At 39.0% G+C, this 24082-nt stretch overlaps 1 protein-coding gene across 6 annotated transcripts in view; it reads left to right on the top strand.

The window, feature by feature from the left end:
• The window catches only part of GULP1 (GULP PTB domain containing engulfment adaptor 1), a 143249-nt gene that overhangs the window by 13183 nt on the left and 105984 nt on the right, over window positions 1-24082 (top strand). For 4 of the 6 annotated variants that reach the window (XM_063162548.1, XM_063162549.1, XM_063162544.1 and 1 more), the window contains exon 2: window positions 6006-6059. The exons of 1 other annotated variant lie outside the window; for it this stretch is intronic. The gene's annotated coding sequence lies outside the window, so the exon portion shown is untranslated. Of the gene's footprint in view, window positions 1-6005; window positions 6060-6575; window positions 6615-24082 lie in introns of those variants that run through there. One more of the 6 variants, XM_063162546.1, reaches the window with a different exon arrangement.

Here is a 24082-nt window from a genome sequence, read left to right as displayed (position 1 = left end):
AGGTGTGACTCAAACAATGAGGATGCAATTTCCATCTCTACGCTGTTTCACAAACGCTCTCTTCCTCTGACCACTGCTGTTCTCCACATACTCAGATTTCCATTTCTGATGTGCATGATAGGTGATAAAGATGTACCAAGACCTCCTGGGTTTAAATATGAGCTGGTGTTCTCCTCTGGATGAAAAGATGAGTCCTGTGCAAAATGGATTTCCTTTCATCTGCTGCATTGCAGTGATGTCATGGATGGGATGTTTTTAGCCCTTGTGATTTTTTTTTTTTTTTTAATACTTAATATGTTTTACAAAGGAGGTTTTTCCTATTATTGTTCTCTTCTGTGATGAGAAATACAAATGTCCTGAAGACAACACTGTGTATAATTTTAGCTGAAATACACTGCTGATCTAAACACCAAACAGGACGCTAAGATGTGAAGTGATAATATCTCAAGTTTCAGCCAGTCTTTTTGGAGATTTATGGTAACTATTACGGATAAGATGCTTAAAATATGTTTTCCTCCATTTTTCAAGTAAGAAAACCACCATCCAACAAAAAAAAAAATTATCTGTCTTTTCTGTCATAGCAGTAATCATAGTGGTGGGGAAGGTTTTCAGTTATAAAACTGTTTGCTTTATATGCAATATGAGTGAATGGAATACATGAACCCTGACATCCTGGACTTTGAAATAATGGTGCCATCAGTGTCCTGCTTCTTTTCCAGTCCAAAAATGTGCATTGAATGTGGTGATATCTGTGAAAGGAGAATATATGGGATTGTACAGAACTCTGGACTAAAAATTCAAAGAATATGATGGAAGTTTTCTTTGTGGTGAAACAAGGATTAAAAGACACCTCCTGGCTCAAACTGCACAAGTGAACAAATTACATGTTGTTATGATACAAAGTGGGACATTTGTGGCAGAGAAGTAAAGGTTTTTCCTTTAAGCTTCATGCACCTAAATCTGTGTAGTCCATTGGTTATATTGTTGACACAGCTTTAATTTATATTTATTGCTTGAAAATAGAAGATATTCTTAAGTCTCTCTGCATATTACATCCTACATGAACACAAAATTTAGTGTTTGGGCTCTGGATAACTTTTATCAGTGTGCCGAGCTGAATTGTGTATTACAGTCAAAAATTTATGTGAAATGTCTGTTCTTACTTACATTTGAATATTTCTACTTGATATTGTCTGAATACTTCATCACTGAGATCCTGGTTACTTAAAAAAAATATTTCTTAGTTATAATAAGTAGTCTATTTTACTTGTTGTATTTGTGAACTTCAGTGACAAATATTCAGCTCCCAAAAAGAAGCCTTGGTTTTTATAAATCCAGAATTTTCAGTCCTAATTTATATAGTCCAGGTGTAATAGAAATATCATTCCATGCTGCCTAGCAAGTATGTCACTAGGTCCAGTCTCGATTAGTAGACTAACAGTTCTTGAGGTGATGGTGATTCATTTAGAGGAGGTGCTTTTGTTAAGATAAATCTGAGTAGTTGGTAGCTTTGTAAGGGAGGATGGCTGTACATGGGGTGTGTCTAATGAAGGTTTTGATTTGTAAAGTAGTAAAGCCAATGTAATTTCAATTTTTGTGTTGTTTCTTGAATTGGTTGTAGGAGAATATATGTAGTTACACTATACAAGTCTTCTGCTGAAATTACTATCTGTAAGTCACTGTAAGATTTTTTCAGTGGTGCATGTGGTGCTTCTTTTTAAAATCTTATGTTGAGTTCTATTTGTTGAACCCTGACACTCCATGCAGCATTATCATATGGTTACCGACACATTCCTTAACAGGAGTAAAGAAGTGGGGAAATATAAATATGTATATAATGACAACTTTTGTGACTCTATGAAAAGTCTTCTAAATGAAGAAAAGTGTCCAGTCCCAATTCCTGTGGTTATGAACTTGCACTCCAGGGTGCAGAGAGAACTGAACACATCAGCTTGTGGCTTAAGCAAACCAGGAGCAGCTCCACTCCAGAAATGCTGTGGGTTTACCTCCAGAGCCATGTCAGCACGTTTCACTCCTGAGGCAATTCAGGAGTGTGAGGGTGTTGGAGGCATGGAGGTAACCAGTGTGAGGTTTCAGAGGTCATGTGGGTCTCAGGGCATCATTCCCAGTGGGGTGTTGAAAGGCAACCCATGGAAATATCCAGTTTCCATGCTGTGCCTATGCACTGCTGCCTCTCTGCTTATTCCATGTATAATTCTGTATTTCTTGGTGCCCTGTCTGGCTGTCTCTACATCCATTAGATTCTGACCATGTTCATGTACTTTTTACAGCTTCTTGACAGTTGTTACTGCTAGAGTTTTATTAGATTTTCTAGCGCTTGTGTCATTGCATATTTGATGTGTTGTAAGATATCTGGAGTAACTTAGTCATGAGTTATTTGAAGAAGCATGTTCAGAGGGGCCTTTAGGTTAATTTTCATATCAGCTAGGTTGTAATTTTAATGAAGAAAAAGGGTTCTGCCTGTATGTTAGGCTGAAGAAAACTGTGGCTTGATATAAAATTTGTGTTGCCTGGTTTGTTTTGGGCTGCTACTGTGTGAGAATTAGCTTAAAGATTTGATGTGGCTTCTCTGTGGGGTGGCAAGTTTTTCTAAAAAAATGTGTTCATGTATAAGTCAGTGTGCTCCCGCACAAACACAAATTCTGCCTTTCTATCCTTGCGTAGGACAGACAGAATTTCTTCCTTGAAAACCTATTGCCCTCTCCAGACCCTGAAACGGAACTTAACCAGTCAAACATAATTCTGGGGAATGTGATTCCCAACATCACCCTGTTTTTCCTTATTAATAGTGCTCAAGGTGCTGTAGGAAGCTTTTTGCTGATGTTAGAAATACCTGCCCCTCGCTCTTGGCTGTGATTTGAACAAGTGCTGACTCTCATACCTGAAATCAAGGGCAGCCTGCTTTGATCATGAAGTACTCCACATTTTATAGCTCTTTAGGAAATAACACCTGAGGGCTTGCACACGTTTCCTTGGCAGGTTGTTTCTGTAGTTTCTGCCAGGTTTTACTGCACCTGCAGCAAATCAGTTTGAGTGTAGCTGAGTTTAAGCCTCTCAGTAGAGACAGGAAAATGCTTGATGATCATTTCAGATTGGGAGCCTCAATTCTCTTCTGTTGGGTTGCCACACTGGCTGAATGTAAAATAAGGACAACGCTATTTTTGAAACACACTCAAGTTTGTGGACCATCAAGTGCTCTGGTGAGAGCTGCCAGAGAGCTGTTTCTTGTGGGTGTCCTCTGGACAGGCTGCATTTTGAGGGATTGGTGGCAAATAATGCACCAGGCTTTGCGAAGGACCATGAGACAAGATGTTCATTTGGTGACCTGCTTCTATTTTGTGTACTGAACAAGGCAATAGCCTACAGAAAAGGGGTCATTGCATAATCACACAGTGTCATTATGGTTACATGTAAGAGAATCCCAATTATGATCATATAGACAACGTTTTGCCATTTTACAACAGAGGACTTGCAGAAAATCAAACTACTTTTCTTCTCCTGGATTGTGCTGGTGGCCAGGCTTGCCTTTTTGTGACAGGAATTTTCAACTGAAGCACCCACTTCTTGCTGTGTCCTCTGTTCCTTTAGGAAGAGGCAAATTCACTGTATTATAGGGGAATTCCTTCCTTCTTCCTGTTGTGCAATCCCTGCAGATTTCTCTCACATTTGATTAACAGCATGGCTTCTGACACAGGAAATATTGGTAAATCCAGGATTTTTAACAACTTTACAGAAGCTGATCATGCTTGGAACACTTCATGTGTTCTTGTTCATAATTTAGATTGTTATTGTTAATATAGCTGAAGGAGTTGACAGTCATAGATATAATTCCTATTGGAAAGCTGGGGTTTGACAACACTATTGCAGAATCATTGTTTTTGGATCATCTGTTTCTTGTTCAGAGACCATGACTAATTAGCTTATAAAAAAGTCATTGAGCTAATATCTTATAGAGAAACCTGTGATGTCAGATTTGATCCCCTAATTGCTCTTATAATTGGCATTTATTGGAGCTCTTTCACAAGTCAGGGCAACAGACCTCATTTGTTTTATGTAGAATCTTGTAAAAACAATTGAACTGGCAGCTGATTACAGTTTTCTATTCAGTAAGCAATTTTGGAAAACTCTGGGCTAGACAGTTGTCTGACTTGCCTAGGTTGTAAAAGTTAAATGTAAAGAGAGATGAACTTTCAGCATATGGCTCTGTGTTAGCAATTACATGCATTAGTGGTTTAGCTGGTGTATTGTGTCTGCTTTATAAATGTTTATATTGCAGCATTCTGCTAATAGATATTGATGACAGGCAGTGTTTGGAGGCCCAATGTATGGCAGTGGCCATTAATTATGGCTCTGTAATGATCCATCTACTTGTGTTTGCCAGCATATCCAGTTATAACCCATGCTTGTGGCAACATCAACTATTCTGTTGTTCCCTAATAATTTAACACAAGGTCATTGTCAGCTGGGATGTAAATATTTAACATTTCATATTGAGCACATTCGAGTTTTAGAACTCTTTAAGCATAAGTGAGCCTGGAAATTAAATTATGCTGATGTTTACATGAAGCTTGTCTTATTAATTCTGAAATGATTTGGAATGTTTTTTTATTGCCTAACTATGTGTATAAAGGAAATAGGCAGTCTCTTTGTCTGCTCTGAAACTACAGAGAGCTCTGTGGTGAAAGAAAACTTTGAAATGTCACACTCCTGTCAAGAAAAAATAATTCATTGACCCTTGTCCATAAAAATTGGTAGGAAAATTGCACACTTCTGACCAGTCTCTGGATCTCATGTCTCAAAAGTGTGAAGAATGTGATAAGTTTGAATTCAGCTGTGATGGGTGTTTTGACACTAAAATATTTTACTTTTGCCATATGGCTTCTCTCAATTCTGTACTTCTTTCTCAGTTGCACATCAGCTCTGAACAGCATGGGGTTTGTGGAATCATCCCTTCAAGCTGCAGACACAAAAATGAGCTTTTTTTCCACGTATTTGTCAGTTAGAGACAGTCTAGGATGGTTAACATTAATTTTTTGTAATTGTAACAATGAATGTCTAATATCAATGAAAAGAATAAATGAAATATTTCTGGTGGCATTCATCCTGGAACCAAAGCATGATTAGCAAGTAATTAACTGTCACTGTTATGCCTTTGCCTGACTTTACTGGCTGGATCCCAGAAATACTGACTTTTCCTAGTGGTGAAAAAGATCAAGGGCTTCTCCTGGATGTTGAGTTCAGCTGGCAGAGAACAAATTGTCCTTTCCTGTGACAAGTGTGAAAAGTGACCTGTGGACCTTATCCCAGGCACATAAACCCATAGAGCAAGGACTGCTGAGCTGTTCTGTGCCCACTGTGCTGTGGTGAACACATCACTTTTTGCACTGGAAAGCTTTTAATTTCTCTGGGGTGTGTTGTTACTTTGTTTTTAACATGGACCTCTTCAGGCCACTTAAAATTATTTTCTGTTTTATTTCTCTACATTTGATAACTTAAGAGGAATATATATGCCTATGAAAACTCCCATTTTAATGTGTAATATTTGGGAAAAAGTGCATTTGCTAAGAGTATTGAACACTGTGCTGTTTGTGTACACAAAGCCTCTGTACTGGACATGGTAAAATTGCCCAAAGAAGGCACTTAAGTCATTTGTCATAAGGTCTCATAAGAGCCTTGGAAATTCTTGGGACAGTTGTAGTGTACATGTGTCCCAGAGAACACATGTCCCCAAAATTCTTGTATTTGTTCAACCCTTGGGAGTTAATTAGTCCTTGGCACTGGCAATTTTTTCTTCTGTGTGTTTAAAAAGGTTCACTTGTACCTCAAATAATCTCTTGGTTCAAGTTTGACAAATTATTAGGCCAGGTAAACTTGATGTCCAAAGTATTAGCAATATATGCAAGTATGGATTGAAGATTTAAAAATCATTTAATGAGTTACTGAGAGTTTAATCTAATGATTGTGATTTCTGAATTTTCTGACAGATAACATCAAGGTGAGATGCAAGACACGTGGAGTGGAGGGAACCACTAGATCAGGTTCAGTAATAACCTTTTCTGCTTTACTGTATATCTACATTTGATCAGACAAATGTGCTTACTAACACAAACAGCTAATCCCTTATATTGATCTGATGTGAATAGATTTAATTTCTTTGTTGATGGAACAGAAATATTCCAATAGGAGGTTTTAGTGTGCTGTTTACACAGATGAAAATCTGTAAACACCCATGGTCCTTTTGCTGTCTGAATGTTTCTGTTGTCACTGCAGGGCACATAAAACCATAATAATTGTGGAATGGTGTAAGCTAATCCTTATCCTGGATGATTGCAGTTAAAATCTTTCTTTCCAGCACATATCTATGTCAACTTTTATTACGAATTCATGGTTCCTTGATGTGCCTTGTCTTGACCATTATTTATCTCACTGGCACAGGCTGTTTATTTTATCTGTTGCTTTACTTTTATTTCAGTGCCAGACTGGGTTAGATCACAGAGCATGCAGATGTACTTGTCAGTGCTTTGGGTGATGTGACTTCAGAGTAAGTTTGTCATCACTGCTTTGAGAGAACATAAATCTGCTTTTTTAACTGGGTCAGTTTCTTGGGCAAGTGTAGTAATTAAAAATGACACTTGTGACCTTCTGTTGACTTTGTTCTGTTGATTTCATTTCCGTTGAAGTTGTTGCATTCTGGTACAAGGAACCAGTGTCACTGGCTAGGTCAGATGGATTTTGAAATTAATAGGACTGTGGTTAGGATTTCCTGTAGGATTTTGGTGGCTGGCATAAATTGCAGGCTCTGTTCTGGGGAGCTGGGAAGGGAGAATCCCTTCTAGAACTTGACAAGCAAATTCATGTGCTGAAGATATACAAGTAGCTAGGTAGGGATTTGCTCCTGATGAAGTCTTAGCAAGACTTACCATAAAACTGTGGTATTTTTATTACCTGACTTCCTTACAAACATTTTTATATTTTTTCTCTCTCAAGATGAAGCAGCATTTAAATCTGCATGGCTTCTGTTAGAAGAATATAATTGCATTTTTGATTCAAGGTATGTGATGAAATAAAGGAGTATGGGGTGAGAGGACGATGTACTCAATTACTGTGTCCTGAGCAGAAGTAAACAGTGTGGACTGTGCTCTCAAGAGTGGGGAATAAAACTGTGTAACAAGTGATGATGCTCTGGCACCTGTAAAGCATCACAGCTGAAGTTTCTAGATTAAAATATTTCTGAGAAATAAATCAGAAATAGCTAGATGTTCTGATACTCTAAATATGAGCTTTGGGCTCTTAGCTCAATGGAAATGTTATAGAAAGAGGTTGCTGAAGGTTTTTGAGTTATTTTGGACTCATTTGGGGTTTTAGTGGGGTTTTTTTTTCTTTTTCCTTTTTTGGGGCTTGTTTTTAACATAGATAAACCTTGTCTATAAAGAGGTGGTGTTTCAAGGCAGAATTTTTTGTCTCCAGCCCTTGCCCTGCTGTTCCCAGGCCCCAGATTATGTTGGCCTATGGCATAAATAGGGAGACATGATGAAGAGCCCAGAAATATGAGTTCTGCAGAATCAGCAGTATATTGAAAGTCTTCTGAACTTGAGATCAGGCTCCTAAAGATAGATTTCAGCGGTGATTGTTGGAGACAGAAATATAAATGGGCTCTTTCTGCATGTGCTTGTCACATGGGACAGTCACTCTTTGTGTAAGAGTCTGTGTGAGCTTCACTTACTTGCCTTTTTTTCTGGCTTTTGCCTCTCTGCTTAAGAATAAAGCTTCAAATTTTAGTACTTGCACTGTGAAAATTGTTAGATACATTTAGTTACAGTGAGCACTCTTCCAGGGCCTTATTTATTGGGACAGAATGAATAGAAAGCTGTTGTTTATATCTATATTCCCTGATTACTCTTACTAGCATGCCAAATATCTAATGAAAAACTGCCTTGTGAATTGTTGGTTTATTTATTTATTTCGTGAACAAAGCCTGGTGTGCTCTTATGGTTCCATAGGGGTAGGCAAATATACTGTAAGTGGCATTAATCAGAGCTCCAGCTCTGTCTTATTGTCTTTAACCCCACCTGTGGGAATAATGCAGGACTTTGTTGTCTTCCCCACTTCCCATCTGTCTTTATTATTAATTTGCACAGTAATAGTGGATGCTTATTAGGTTGAATTGGAAAGGAAGAAATCCAGTACTTAAGTTTATAAAAAGGCAAAGTCTGTTACTAATATTTTTTTCTTTTATAAAGCGGTGCTTGCATTTATCTAGAGTGAGAGAAAAAACAGTGGAGCCTGGAATGGAGTATGGAATGAAAAAGGAAGTTTCCAGTCCCTTCTACACATCCAAATGTTCTCACCATAAGAGAAGCCTTCACTGTAACAGATCTAATTTTGCATGAGTTATATTCATCCATTGGGTTGTCTAGGTGTGCTAAAGCATCTTTAAGGACAAGGTGGTAAACCTCTGACTAGCTTCAAGTATGGCAGCTCTTGATGATTTTTGAGTTGTACTAAAGTTTGGAGTAGGCAGTATCCCTTGGCACAAGGAGGATGTGTTGATAAACCTGTGTTTAGAACCTAAATGGTCCTTTCAATGTCATGTATGGATGCCCTTCCTTTTGATTTAGAGGCAATTTAGTTTAGTTTTCACAAAGAAAAACCACAAATTAGTAACAGTGTACTGAAGTCATTAGCTGACAGCCTCAATTAGCATAGCAAACAAAATCCAGAATAAATACAGGAAGAGCAAGACTGACTTAGCCTTGAATTTTCTGCTGTATCCATATTACTGTGCTACAAGGCTTCATTCAGTAGACCTGACAGACAACTGGAGACTTAAAATGTTAAAGAATAAATTCCATTTTAATCCCTTTTGGGGAAAAAAAGCCACCAACTTTTGGAACTGAGATAGTAATTAGGCTGAAGCAGCATAGATTAGCCCCACTTAATGTGGAATTTAATTACTTGAAAGCAATTAAATTAACATGGAGTCTGTTCAGCTTGGGGAAGGGTTTGAGTATAGGGATTTTTGGCAAAAATGATAATGCTGTCTCTGTGCTATTATTGTTAACTTTACATAACTTTCTTTTTGCAGTTTGTCATCAATTCAAAGGCAACTTGTTTTCTTTAAATGAAATAGGTCGTCTTGGTAGGAAAAAAAGTCAAAACTGGCTGGATTGAACTTGGGTTCCTAGTTAGCAACAACCAGGCAGATAAGATAACATTCCCTCCTTTATTACATTTGAGAATTCCAGCCCTTTGCTTCCCTCATCTTGTTTACTTCCTCTTTACTACCTGGGAATTGCCAATAACTGCAGCACAGCTACCAGGGAAGCAGTTTGTCTGGGATTAAGGAAGAGGTTGAGTCATTTTTCCTCTGAATTCTGTCAAGATTCACAAGCTGCACAGGGCATCCACCTGTTGTGGGGAGGTGAAAGCTCTTTGTGGTGTCCTGATCAATTTTTCACCATGGTTAAAGGAGGAAAGACACAAAGGCACACAGGTGTCAGGAAGGCACTGGGCAAAAAAAGTCCTCTTTGTATGAGAGGTGCTGAATTTTTCATTTGAAGAAAGGATAGGAATGAAGGAATCCAGGATTTAGTGGTCTGGTGCTACCATCCTTTGTGCAGTGGAGAAGAGGACATTGTTGGTCACAAAGTGGCCCTAGTTGTAGACAAGGTGAAGGTTTGGTGTCAATCTGGGGTTTCTTGGGAGAAAGGGCCAGTCCAATGCTGCCTGTTTGCCCTGGCTGCAGCTTTTTGGAGAGAGGCTGCTGCTTGGAGAGAGGTTGTCTCAGAGCAGCTGCACAGGAGTCCTTCGGTGCCTTGGGCTCCTCCTGCAAGTGCAAGCCCAGCCTGGGCAGGGGCTGCTGCTGCAGCTGCTGCAGGGCTGGTAGAGCATGGGGTATCCCTCTCATTTATCACTGAGCAGGGGAGGCTGATGGGCCATGCTAGGACATATGATTTCTGATTTTTCAAGCTGATTTCATGTCCGCTGCCGCCTGACTTTGAGATAAGAAATTGGTGCTGAAAATGCCTTGCTTTGGTGGGTATTAGGAGGGATCGTGCCATCACTTCCTCCCTCAAGAAACCCAAACCCACAGTGCTGCTTTAGTTGCTTTTTGCTATTTGACTGTGAAGTAGAGGACATGGCATTTTTTGCGGCAGCTTTAGTTTCCAAGTGTGTTGTGTGAGGGTCTTGAGAATCTTTTAAACTTGTGACTTCTGTTTTCTGCTGGCACAGTAGGTGTGTGACAGTAAAGAGTAGTAACATTTTAAGTTGGAAATGCCTTTGGAATGTGGTTTGGGCATATATTTTTCAAAGGAGTAACACAAGTTCAGATTTGTGTTTCCAGTGGTAGACCATTTTGAAAGACTGCTCAGTTTATGGATAATATTTCCAAGTTTTTCCTGCTAGGTTTTCACTAAGCAGGTTAATGGTGTGTATTACTCAGACAGATTGCAGTGGAAGTGCAAAGAGACCCAAACAGATGTGGTCATCCTTAACTTAGTGTGAAACTGTTTGCATGCTGGTGGCTGCATGAGTGAAGTTGGGATTTAAAGGGAAGGAGAGAAGAACTGAGCCCAGCTGGCTGTGCCTTTCCTCAGAAGGTGACTGCACTCTTGTACACAGACCATGAACAGAGAAGTGGTGGTTGTAATCTTCCTCCTTAGCCTCTTCCATGTCCAGTCAGGAAAAGCAAAGGCTATTCTATAAGTCAAATTTTGACCTGGATTTGAACAATGGGCTGATAGTCCTGACCTCTTTCTTGTTCTCCCTTTTTCTTGGAGGGGAAGGAGCTAGAACCCTTGGGATCCATCTGTTTTAATGCCTGTTGACTGCAAAAACCTGCTGTGTTGGTGGCTTTGCAGTGTGCTGTGCTCACAGGACGCTGTGGGTGAAGGCTTAACCTGGCACACCCTTCTGCAGAGTCTTTAGGGCAAAACAGGCAGGCAAAGGCTGCCTTTGGAGGGATTTGGGGTTTGTTTTGCCGTTGCTGATAAATCTGTTCTGCAGTGTGTTCATTGTGCTGCGAACGCAAGAGCGGATGTTTTGATTTGAAAGGGAATCTTGTTTATAATTCTTCAGTATAAACAAAGTGTGGGGAGGAAGCCTTACTGGAAAGCACAAGAGCCTTCCTAGACCATCTTCGGGTTCAGCAAGCAGTACCTCTCCTGGTGTTTTGCATCAGTGACAATGTATGTGTATATGTATTGTTAGAAGGGCTTCCAAAGGGCCCTTGCTGCATGTGGGTGTGTTTATGGTTCTGTCATGCAAACCATGGGATATTCCAGCTCTGCCCCCCTCCAGTTTAAGTTCCCAGCCTGGCTGGTGCAGGGAGTGAGGCTGGAAAATGATAGAGCTGTCTTCTCACCTCACTTTCCTCATAAATGGCATCAAATGCTAATTGCTGTTCATTCTGCTCTTCAGCAGGAGCAGAGTGATACACAGCTAGGGTTTGCTTTTCCCCAGGGTGCCGTGGGTGTGACGGATGGATCAGAGCCAGAAGAATTTGGCAAAGTAGCCGACTGTAAAGGGAATAATCTCTTTTTCCTGATGATGGATGGCACTTAGAAAGCAGCTGAGCCTAAAAGCCATTTCTCATGCTAAGGCTCTGCAATGTGCAGGTCAGCCATTGAGCAAATGCAAGGCTTCAAAATGAGAGCTAATAGCTTGGCAGGTTATGCCTGACAAGCAGCAAGTGATTTGCTTGTAGTTCTTTAGTGTGTGAGGTTTAGTAGGTTTTTTTTGTGGCTTGTAACATTTAGTAATTCTAATATGTTTCTATTAGATGATCATCTGTTTCTAAGTTCAGAAATATTTTAAAGAAAACATAGTTAATATGGAAGCACATTTTCATACTCAAATACAGTACTTTTCTATAATATCTAAAAATTTATTCCTATTTAACTGCTGCACCTGCAGCAGGTTAAGAATATAGGATAAAAAAAACACGTTTCAGCCCAGCAGTTGTTAAAATATTGGACCCTCACTTTCCTGTGGAGCAAATTGACAGCTACCTGGGACAGAGAATCGTGTGTTGGTCCCAAATAAATGGTCAGGGAGTTGTGGAGGGGAGATTTGAGAGGAAAATCCATAATGGAGTGAAGGTAGATTCATAGAGCATAACAGGAGGAAAAGACACTTGTCTAATTTGACATGCAACATTCATAGCTCTTGGAGAGCTGATGTTGTCATATTTACTGCTGACTTGGTAAAAGAAGAACGACAGAACTTCTATATGGAAAATCTAATAATCATAAAGTGTCTACATGTGCAACAAAGGCCTAAACCATTGTAAAATGTGGATTTCTCTCCTAGGAGATAGGCCTGTGAGACTCAGTATGTGTTGCTCTGTGAATACAGGCAGTTCTAATTTTTGAACTGCTTGTCAAGTGCTGCACTTCTCTTTGAAGCTTCAAGTTTTAAGAACTGTTCTCTCTACAACCAGATAAGTGCATTATTCAAAACACAGCCTTCACAAATAGATTTTGTTAGATTGTATTCATTAAGCAGCAGCATCTTGACAATAAGTACTTTGTGTGTCTGAAACTCCTTGTGTTTAGCAATTATCATCTGTGATGCTTGAATTGATTTTTTAATCACAAAGCTGGAGTTCTGTTTTACAGGAATGTATTGACACAGTAATTATAAATGCAAAGTTTTCATCTTTATTGTAATAAAAGTTTTATTATCCAGTATTTGAAAGAAATGTTTTCCACAACAGACAGATTCATATCTTGATACACATGTGCACTCTGTGCAGTTTTCCCAAGAAGTTTTCAGCTTAGTAGTGGCTTAATAAAGTATTCAGGTGAAGTAGGAGTCTCATTTAGACTTCCAGAGCAGCCAGAAAGGTGAATTGTAGCAAGAACTTTCCTCACAGTTTGAATTCAGTGGAACTGAATAAGGTTTTTAACTTGTTGCACGTTAGTTCAGTACAGGGTGGGAATCTGCTTCAAATTCCTTCTTCTATTTTATAAAGTTAATTATAGAGTTTAGGAGTTAAATACTTCTATGATCATAGGAAGAAGGGTTTGTTTAGATCTTATTTTGAATTTGCAAATACATTCCTGCTTCTTTTGATGCTCTATATCTCAATGTTATGAGAGACAACTAAAACTCTGTTGCAAGGTGTTCATATCCTCTTGTAGTAGTGGTCTGATCAAATCCTGTGTAAGACTAGGCTGTTTGCATCCAGAAGGGGTTTCTCCCTTCTCAAATAGTTGTGAAGTAACTAAATAAGCAATCTTTTTGGGGAGATCAGAAAGAGAATGTGGGTATGAAATACGTTTTGTGCCTGTGGTGGAAGGTTATCAACTCTGAACTTGATTAATGGGAAATAAATTGTGGAACAAACAGTAGATTGCTTGCAAATGGATGTCAGATTCATATAGCAATAATGTGTATATTAGTGTTTTATATGCAAAATATTGTGTTCTCTCTTAAAATTTAAAAAGTAGAAATCTAAAATGTTCAGGGTGATGCTTTAGCTAAAATTTATCCATCCAGTTGAGGATGGACCTTTGGCAAAATCTTTCTTATTTCTGTGTGTGAAAGAAAGTCATAGTTACACTGTTACATTTTAAGCCTGAGTTAGAGTAACAGATGGATGTTGGAATATGCAATTTCTGCTTGATTTAAGTTTACAAGACTCTTCAGAATTTATCTCTGATTTTTGAGGGGGTAACCAACTCAGACCATGGGAGGAGGAATATGGAATGTTCGTGCTGCATTGTCATAACTCTGCCTCTTGGTAGACTGATGCTCCAGACTTTGACTTTGTGCCAAAATTGTGATATATTTTTGGATCAAGCAGTTAAGACAACATTTTATTACCCAATGAAGCAATGGAGTGACATAAGGCATGCAGTTTTCTAGTGCACGTGGCATTGCCATGCTATTGTTTAGTGTGCTTTGGTTTACCAATACTTCCTTGTTTTTATAAACTCAGGGAATGCTGGCTACTACTATCTGCCAAGTAGTGACTTAGCCAAAAATTAGCTAAGGATTATGAAAATAACTCTTTCATTTTGCCTTTATTTGTACCTGATGCTTTCTGCAGATGTTTCTGTTGTTTCCGATATTAGATCTGACTCAAGTAAGAAGCATGAATTGTTTGGAAATTGCAATGAATATTGTTTGGAAGCACTCCTTAGTCATTTTCTGTGGTGTCTTGGTATGGCTGGCATTTTTCCTGGCTATGACTGTGTCCGCATTCAGAATGTGGCAGCCCCAAGCTGCTGTTCCTGCAAGTTCTGTGAGGTTTTCTTCATGGTAAAGTGCTAGTTTTTTTAACCAGTCTTCATTGTGACTCTTTCTGGACAGTTATGAGGAAAGAATAGGATGGCTTTTAACAAATTTCTTTTTTGAGACTCTAAAAAGTTGCCTTGCTTACAAAGAGTGAGTGATTGGTTGTCCCTTGCCTCTTGTGCAAGAGGGGCATTTGTCTTGCTGTGCAATGTCTGGCAAAAACATACTGAAAACATACTGGCATGTAACAGAAAAGGGCAATAGTGCTTTGTCCAGTATTTTTCTTAACAGGAATACCCCTTTCTTTCTATTTCTGTGAAAAAAAAAGTTCATCTCTGACAAGGTTTAAATGTGTCCTGGGTAGCCAAGGTGTAAATTTGGGCAAGACAAGGTAACAGGAGACTGCTGCTGCACAGCATGGACCCTGATCATCCACCCACAGTTATGCCTCAAGCAGTTTTGGGAGGGATGGCATTAAAAAAGGTAGCTCATTTGGTTTTCCTTCCAAGCGAATAAAGAATACTTAGAAGGAGCTGAAAAAATTGGTATCTTCCTAATAACTATGCTAACTTTGTGTCTTCATTGTATTGCTGATGTATTTTCTGGGGCTTGGCCACACCTGGAGGAGACACCACTTAGTGCTTTATTTCTGCTCCTCTCTCCTCATGCAGTAGTAGGAATGATAGGAACATGAACAAATCTGTTTATTTTACTGATCCTCTCTTATCAGAGTAATTGCTAAATAAGTGTTGCTGTAACTGCAGTAGTTAAAGTCACTTAAATTTGGCATCTGAGTCTTCCAAACTTCTTGTCTTCCCTTTCACAGCTGCTGGAGATAATCAAACTTAGGGAAATAAAGGATGAGCTTTTTCTTTTTATTGTGGTAAAGAGAAGGCAGAATTAAAATTTCAGGAGTACCTTATTAAACAAATTTTTTAGGCATGGCTTGTCAAGAACTTAAGTGTACAAAAAGGGCTTGCCCAACATGCACTTAGAAACCCCATGCTGCTGTATTGGGAAATACTCCTGTTAGAGGCAATTAAGAGGACACATGTAAAACAGTTCCTTTCTTTCTCAAGGATGTGTACTCACCATCATAAAAGTTGCCATGCATTATGGAACTTGAAATTCCAGAGGTGGTAATAAAAAAATAAAAATGGACTGCTAATCCAGTTTGCCTTTTCTTGAATTTCTTTACTGGTTAAAGGTTCAGTCAAAATGTTTTCTTGTGTGGTTAGAGTTGCTAGAGGCTGAGTTGGAGCTGAAAATCTACAGAGTGTCAGTACCAAGTGGAACAGCTCTATGTGGCACAAAGTTTATTTTAAGAGCCCTGTATCACAATTCTTCAGGCTCATCAGTTGTTCTTCCCCTTGATGTACACTAAGACTTTAATAACAGCTATGGAAATACTCTTCTGAGACTTCTACATTCTGAGAAACGTTATGCTTCCAAACCTAGGAGCTTTTATGTCTTTCAAGATGTTCTGAGAAGGGACTGGGAATAGTGGAAGGAGAGGAGAAGCCAAGCAGTGCTGCTACAGGAGTGCACTTCCATGGCTCACTAGGATTAGCACTGTCCCTGCTGTTCAAAGAAACCAGCAGCCTGAAGGCTGCAGTCACAGTATGTGTGGTTTTGTTTTGATAAAAGATACATGATCTTCTGTGGCTTGCTTGGATGAAGTTTAATACGGTCCAGCATCATCCAGGTGAATGACTCTTGGCAGCTGCTTCCATTAAAAAAGTTTTGTTTGTAGCCTCCTAGGTGGCATGTTTCATGCTGTTTAGTTGCAAGATCTTTGTGTCCTGCCAAAAAAAAAAAATAAAAAAGGAAGTATGTATTCCAAAATGTTCCTCTTGTTTTTTAACCAGGGAAGTGGAAGTGGTTTTCTGATAGAAAGGAATGAGGATTTTCAGCTAAGCAGAAATACACTACAGCCACTTTATGTCTGACAGTATATTATGGCATACTTGACAATGTTGGAAGCCAAGGAATTTGACTTATATTTAATGAACAGCTTGTTTCTCTCAAAATACAGCTTCTGTTTCTGTCAACTTTACGTAAAAGGAGTTAAATGAAACAGGTGAGTTCCAGCAGATGCTACCCCTGACTGTGATGACATGCAGAAGATACCTGTTCCTGTCCTAGAAGTTTCTTTCTTTACCTGGTTTTTTAGCAGTTGTGTGGTTTACTGTCTTCCAGAAGATCTGGGGCTTTTTCCGGCCCATATACATGAATGTGAGGTACTGTGTGTCTGGGTATGTTGGTGTCTCTCTGAATTACAGTTTTGTGGTTTTTTCAGTCACTGCTGTCTGAAATTATGGATCTCTAAGGAGGCTGCCCTCTGTGACACCTGTGAGTCTCAGCTGGAGGTGCATCATTGTTCTGTGTTAGTGAGAGATGGGAGAGAAAATGAGGTGAAATGGAAATAAAGTAGATTATTTTTGCTTTCTCTCCATCTTAATGAAGTTGAATTTTAAAATACAGCCATGACCATGATGCCTGCTTACCAAGTTCTTGAGAACATATAGTTGTATGACTGTAGAAAAGAGCCATAAAAATGTGCAGAAGATTGACAATTAGAGACTTAATGCTTTTGAGAAAGAGCAATTACAAATGCCTTTACTATATAGGAAAACAGCAGGTAGTGATGTTTGTGTTCATTTGCAGGGAGACACATACCAAGTATCAATCACTAAAACAGATGCTTAATAACTGGCTTTGGAGGTGAGGCATATGTTTTTGACAATGAAGATGATTCATCTTTTGGACAAGCTACCATTTGGGAAAACATTGTAGCCATCCATTGAGACCTTGAAATTGAAAATGTCAATTTTTGCTATAGCTTTTCAAAGGTGGAAATCCTTCCTAGATGAAATTTAATGGCCTGTGACAGGTGCAGCAGGTAATTTTGGTCATGAAATTTAGAAATGTTCTGCCTTCCTAGCTTAGCATTCTGATGTGTTGTTGCCTGTTCCATCTGGAGCAGTATCTTTCACTTACTGCTTTTTTTTCTCAAGTGTGATGTTGATCTAAGGGTCCAAGAGAGAAACTCCCAGAACACTTTCACTGGTCACTTATTGGCATTGCAGAAACTTCTTCCTTCTTAGGAAATATCTTGAATAGGCAGCTTCTCTTTTATTTGTGCTTCTTGATTTTTTTCACTTTGTTCAAAACTCAGTAACTTCCTGTGGTAGTGTTTTAGAAAAGAGACATTTCTTTGGCTTTTGACAGGTGTGGATGCAGTTTGTCCTTTTTCTTGTAATAAGCTATATTAGAAACAAGAATTTGCATTTAACTTTCTGATAGTTCAACTATTAATTATTTGTTTTTCAGGCTGTACTCAAATATTTTGATGCCTTCACCAATGCTTTGAGTTGGACTCCTAGTGTAATTCTCTGTAGCATTGAATTCTTCGTATTGTGGATTCTTCTCATTTATTGTAAGGTTGACAGCTCAGCTGTAATCTTTAAAAAGGACCTAGGAGATTGAGGGGATAGAAATCTTCGCAGTTTTTTTGTCGTGGTTCATTTCATTCCCCACTGCGTGGATTTTGATGTAGTATCAGAGGTAGTGTTTAAATTCCTTTAGCTGAGATTTAGCAGCAGAACTGAGCACGCTGGCATGGTGGCTGTGACTTGACAGACTGCTTTCTTCCCATTTCACTTTGTTACATGCCTGCAATCCTTGTCAGGAGAGTGTGGATCACAGGTGCTAAGTGGGAGATGGGCAGCAGCTCAGGAATTGGGCACAGGAATTTTCCTTTTGAGAGGAGTTCCCAGAGACAGCAGGACTCCTGGCAAGTGCTGCAGAAAGGCACAGCTCCCATAAAGTGATGGAAGGAGCAGTGAAGAGAAAACCCCCACAGACTCCATAAGGAAAAGAAGCAGCTAAATTAATTTACAGAGTGACAAACCTGCTGTGCCCAAAAGGTTTCACTGACAGGGAACCAGTGGGCAGGGAAAAGGCTCCTTTTTTGTATCACTCACAGTGGATTCTCTTTTCTTAGCTGACTTACAATAACATGCTTTGATGAAACTTAGATTTTTGGGTTTAGCAACCCCTGGATTGTTTTGGTAACTCCTTGTAGGACAAATTCAACTCTAGTCCAGGCCAGTTTGGAGTTCTAGGAGAGCATCACACAGCAGTTAAATAGGAGCAGTGGACTCAAGTGCTAGAGGACTTGGACAGCCAGGTCTGTAGTTGCTGTGGAATGTACTCATGTCAAGAGTTAAAAATGTTAATAGTTGTGTGGAATCAGATGAATACTCTTTGTGCCGTCCTGTGTGTAGACTCATTTTCTCCTTTATCCTTTATTGGAGAAGGTAAGAATGAAATAGCACACAGTTACTTTCTTAGTGATGTGTAAGTTAAGGACAACTTGGATCAAAGAAGATTTATTTTTTGCTTAAGGGAACTGGATGGATATTTTTCCCCTGTAGCTTTTTCCAGGCACTTTTTGACTGCTTGAAAATTTGGAACATGCAAAGCCATGAGCTTTTATCAGTGTCCAAGTTACAAAGTTTGTGTGCTTACATATTGAATACATAGGGGGAATTGTTACTGTAGTGCTATTGATACAGTTGCCAAACATCAGAACTGTTTAATTTGGCATATGGATTTTAATTGACTTATGAAGGGGTTAGTGGACATCTGTTCAACATTCCAGCACACCAATTGAAATAATTGGTTAATAGCTGGTCCTGGCTGTATGTTGGTTGTATAGTGCTACCTTTGGGGAAAAAAAATAAAAGGCATTTTTGTTCCAAGGCATATGACTTCTTTTTGTTCCTGTTAAATCATTGATGTAGAACAGGGGAAGCAGCTCTGAAGTTTTGCTAGTTAAGTACATAGTTAAATGGTGTGTTTCTTCCAGAGAAATGACAGGCAATGTAGGAACTTTCCTGAAGGAAATTGAGCACAAAAATGCAAATTGAATGTAATTCCATTGGGTAGGAAATCTGGTGAATAGCTGAATTGTGAGAGAACAGAGGTATTGTAGTGGCTGTTCAGCTCTTAATTAAAAATCAAAGCAGTAATATATTTTTTCCATTTCTATGCACCATGAAAAATGAACAGTTTGTACTTGATTTGTAAAATCCATACCATGTCTTTGTAGGAAAATGCGGGGGGAAGCATGCAACATCTTAGAATTGACTTAGTATTTTTGTGGGATTTTTGAAACAAATGGTTGCTAGAAACCATTTTGATACATCTCACTGTCCCATATTTTATGTAAGTGTAAGTTTGAACTGGACCTGTCGGAATTCAGAGGATTTGCTGATAGAAAATTGAGAGGGTCATACTGGACTTTACTTTTGGAATACTGGAATTTATTTGATTTATTTAGTGCTTGGCTTGTCATTTTCAGTCAATTGAATTATCCTTCAAATGAGGCTCCAAAAATTCTATCACTCTAGAAAGATGAAGTATGTGTACTCCAGGAAAAACTCCAAAACTTGTGTTTTTCTGGTTTGTACAGGGAGATTTTTGCAAAAATAAGAGAGGAGAGAAATGGGCTTGCAGCAGTTTTAGAAGTTTTTTGATATGTGAGCAGGGATATCTAGAAGCCTTAGATAGCAAATACCTTTCCAAAAAGGGAAGCTTGGAAAAGAATTTATTGTAAATGCCAAGATTAGATGCTGCACTCCTGGCAGTTGTTGAGACAGAAAGCAAAAAAAATATTTAGGGAGTTTGTGTTATTGCCACGTCTTCTTTTCACAGTTGCTGTAGCAGCCATGGGAAGGGAGCAGCAGCTGGATCACATTGGTAGTAGGAGAAAGGAGCTAACTAAAAACCCCCTTGATCTTTAAAACCCTGCTCAGAATGGCTGTACTGAAAGAGAACTTCATGTATAATACAGGAAGATTGCCTTCAGAAGCTTGCCGTGCAGAACAGCTTTATGCTGTAATTCCAGCGTTTTCAGCACAATACAAGTCAATGCTTGATCTGACTGGTATCACTTATGGAAATTGCATGTTCACAGCAACAGTTCTCACATCTTGTATTTTTGTTGGATCTCTAAGTCAATGTTTCTTGCTGTAAATCTGTTTAGTTTTGTTTATGTTTTCTTGCACAGCAAATAGCCTATTTTACTGTGATTATTTGTGGTAGTGGTATAGATTTGGTACACAAGAGTGTCCTTTGAGTTCTGTTCGGTTTACAAGTCTGGTTACAAAAAGCCCATTTTGATATGTGGCCACTAATTGGTAAAACTGTGATCATCTCATCCTATAGATATACCAAATGAAAAGTGGTTTTCAAATTAAGATAACTTTTTAATGATTATCGACATGTATATGTCAATCACTTTGAGAGTTGTTAATTGGAAAAAAATTATCTCTTGGGCTGCAGTGCTTTAGAAGCAGGATTCAGATTATAATTGGCTAGAGGGAAGGGCTTCTATCATCTTCCTCCTGTGCCTCAGTTACCTGTCAGGGGAGCTTAAAACCCATGGTTTTTAATGATTTCAGATGACATCCAGGGCATTTCTCACTTAGGGAAGCTGATAACCTGCAGAGGCTTTGATGAGCTGGTGAGAGGTTTTCATGTCTTGTTCCACCTTGCTGTGGCACATCAGAGTCTTTGCTTTGTTCACCCAACAGCTTTGCTTAGGGCTGGCTCTGTGTTAGCAGCTCTGTAGGAAGTTATCTTGGTTGTAACAGGCTTGGGTGTGGGTGTTTCTGCTTTTAAATTTTGAAAGCTACATTAGTGTTTTGCTACAGAATGTAGCCTGGTGAAATGAGGACAGGGGAGCTTTATTTAGGGTCCCATATTGGTCTCATGAAAGTTTAGGTAGGGCTTTGGTAGTTTTTGCAGTTCTGTCTCTGCTGGCCTATGTTCTCCCCCACTGTGGGAAGTGTGACTTAATAGCCAGTAAAGTAAGTTAAACAAGTGAAAAATGTACTATGGGACTCTGAAGTTTTCTTCATCAAAGACTTCACTGTTACAAAATGCTGATTCTATGTTTTGCTAGTCTTTACTAAGTATCTCGTATCCTGGATTTTCCCCAAGTGCACATATCTTGATGCTTTTGCAGTTGGGATACATTTCTCTTGGCTGTGACTGTATGGTCATTACTGTGCCCTAAGAGAAGGTCAGCTGCATTCTTTCAGCATTTTTTGGTTTTTCATACACTTGCAGTCCAGGCTTCTGTGGAGAAACATCTGTTTGCTGTCGGACTATGTGAATACATGCAGTCACCTCAAAACAGATTTAAAAATGCTGTGTTTTTCCTCTCTATGATAAGAATCAATTATGGTATTGTTCCTGGCTGTTTTAAACAGGTAGAGGTTTGCTCTGTCCACTGCAGGTTTACGTCTGTTTTTCAAAGCTGAAACGGAAAAATACAGAGATTTGGTGGGTGTTTTTGGTTTTTTTTTTGTTTTGTTTTTTTTTTTTTTTTTTTTTTTTTTTTTATGTGGTTATTTCCTGCAGAATTGCTTACAGCCAAAGATAGAACAGAGATCAGGTGGAATTTTTGCAGGCATATTAGAGGGGGCTTGTGTTGGGTCTGGAGTTTGTTTCCTTGGAAGGAAACAAACTCCAGACAAGCCATGCAAACCCCTTGGAGCTGGGCTTTTGTGGGGCTTCACTGTTTGGTTGCAGTGCCTGTACGACCATCACCTCTCCAGCCCTCTCGGTGGGAACTCTTGGAGTGGTAGGGTTGGAACACCTGGATCTTGGGGATTCAAACTAATGTCTGAATAGTAGAGCAGCTCCATCTGCTCCTGGTTTGGAGTCTATTTCTTGGTGTATACATTCTTTTGAGAAGTTTCAGAACTCAAGATGGGATTTTCCCCCTTGGCAGTTGTACTTTTGCTCATTATGTCTGTGCACGAGGATTGTCCATTGTTACAATGAAATACCAGTCTTGATGAAGGTGAATTCAATATTTTGTCTAACTGAAATTTAGGAAATGTTGACAAGGCTACAGTTCTGTAATACAACCTGAGATGTTATACCATTTTTTTTTTTCCTGGTGTATGGTAATACATTTTTCCTCTGGGCATGAAAAAGCAATGCACATCTTAAGGATTATGGCAGAATATCTAGCAACAGACTTAAGAAAAGTAGAACCGTCCAAATGAGTCTAGCAGGTTTTTACTGCTCTTTAATGTTTATGGGAAAGTGAATGGTTACAGGGTTGAACGTGTGTTTGAAATAGTCACCCTGTAGCATGCACATGAAGAGGGATGTTCTTTGACTCTTCTTGCTAGGTGGAAAGTGTTTAATCAGAAAATTTACCAAATAAAAGAATACCTGATAAACCTTTCATTTCATTGGGAAAGGAGGGATTGATCTAAACCCTAACCTGGCAAGAAGTTGATGGGCTGAAGCTATTATCATAACTCCATAGAAGGTTATGGAGTGGCAATGCAGGTTTTGAATCTGTCTCCCTATACAGCCAGTACAGCATTTGGAGCTTTTTTTTTTTTTTAACAGGATTGTGTTTGGACTGCATTTAGAAGTAATATTCCCAAATTTAGTTAAGTGTTTGCCAAGCATGACCTGATCAGAACTCCACCACAGTGGTGTTGAACTGGAGTAATATATTCTCCAAAGGCAGGAATGTCTGGTGAACAGCAGGTAATGCAAGGTCCCCTCCAGAAATTGTGGATTGTTGTGTGTATTGATTTCCCATCATCAGTCAGTACAAGCTGATTGCTGCTATCTCAACAGACAGAGATTTTTAACCAAGAAAACAAAGGAGGGAAAAGTAAAAGGTGAATAAAAAGTAAAAGTAAATGGCTTTGAGTAGGAAGAAAATAGGAGATCAGTTACTGGCTGCAAAATGAGCTCTAGAATCAAGATGATATTTCAGGAAGTTAAATTTACTGAAGAATATAAACAGTAAGAACTCTTAATTTCTGTGAAGATAATTTTCATCCATTTTAAAAGACCAAAACAAGCTTTAGTGATGAAGGAAAATGTTTAATGTTTTTCTCTCCCTATTTAGAGTGCTGCTTCCAGGACAGGTGAGACTGAATGCGTTTACAGTGCTGAATGACCTTGGCCTGTGCAGTCATTGCATCTAAATTGTGGCAAAGCCAAATACTGGGTTTCAACAGGATACATTAGGTGTTCATTTGGAACTGGAGTAAGATAAAGTGTGGGGATCAGGTAAGATAAAGATGGAGGATGGCTCACTTTGGTTTGAGTGGGTTACTCAAAACCAGAGAATATCCCTGTGAAATGCAGCTGGAGAGCTGTGCTGCTTTCTTAGAGGTCATTGCTGCAGTGGAGTTAAAGAGGAGGACAGAAGCATTTTTATGTACTCTACACGATCTTCTAACTGTGGAATCTGAAAACAGCCTCCCAGACAGACATAAAAACTACAGGATGCCTCTTCCTTCACCAGAACTCATGGGCTTTCTTGGAGAAGTTGCTTGAGTCCTTGGGGGAGGAGTAACGTGATACTCTCGTTTAGTCTGCATGGCCAAGTATCTGCACTCAGGTTGCTCAAGGCGTCTTTATTAAATGTGTGCAGTGTTGGAAAAAATGTTATACAGAGCTTCTTGTGTGTAGTGTCTAGACTTGGCTTTGCTTGAAACTTTTGTTTGTGGGAGATGTTTAAATTTAATCTTATTAGTAGATTTGGTTCAGGGATAATTTTTGAGCCTCTTATCTAAAAATTTTTTTCCATCGAATATATTTTCTCACTATGACTTAGGCTTATCTTTGCTTTATGTAATATGGTTTGAAAAACAGTTGGAGAATATCTGGCTTTTAGGTCACTGATTACAGCTCTTGTGGTTGAATGTATTTGGCAAATAAAAATCTGAGAGAGCTTTTAAAAATTCAGATGAAAATTGTACTT

The sequence above is a fragment of the Melospiza melodia genome, chromosome 8, assembly GCF_035770615.1.
Source record: "Melospiza melodia melodia isolate bMelMel2 chromosome 8, bMelMel2.pri, whole genome shotgun sequence".
Taxonomy (NCBI): Eukaryota; Metazoa; Chordata; class Aves; order Passeriformes; family Passerellidae; genus Melospiza; species Melospiza melodia.
Note: the sequence above shows the minus strand (reverse complement) of the source record. Positions and strands in the feature narration are given on the sequence as shown.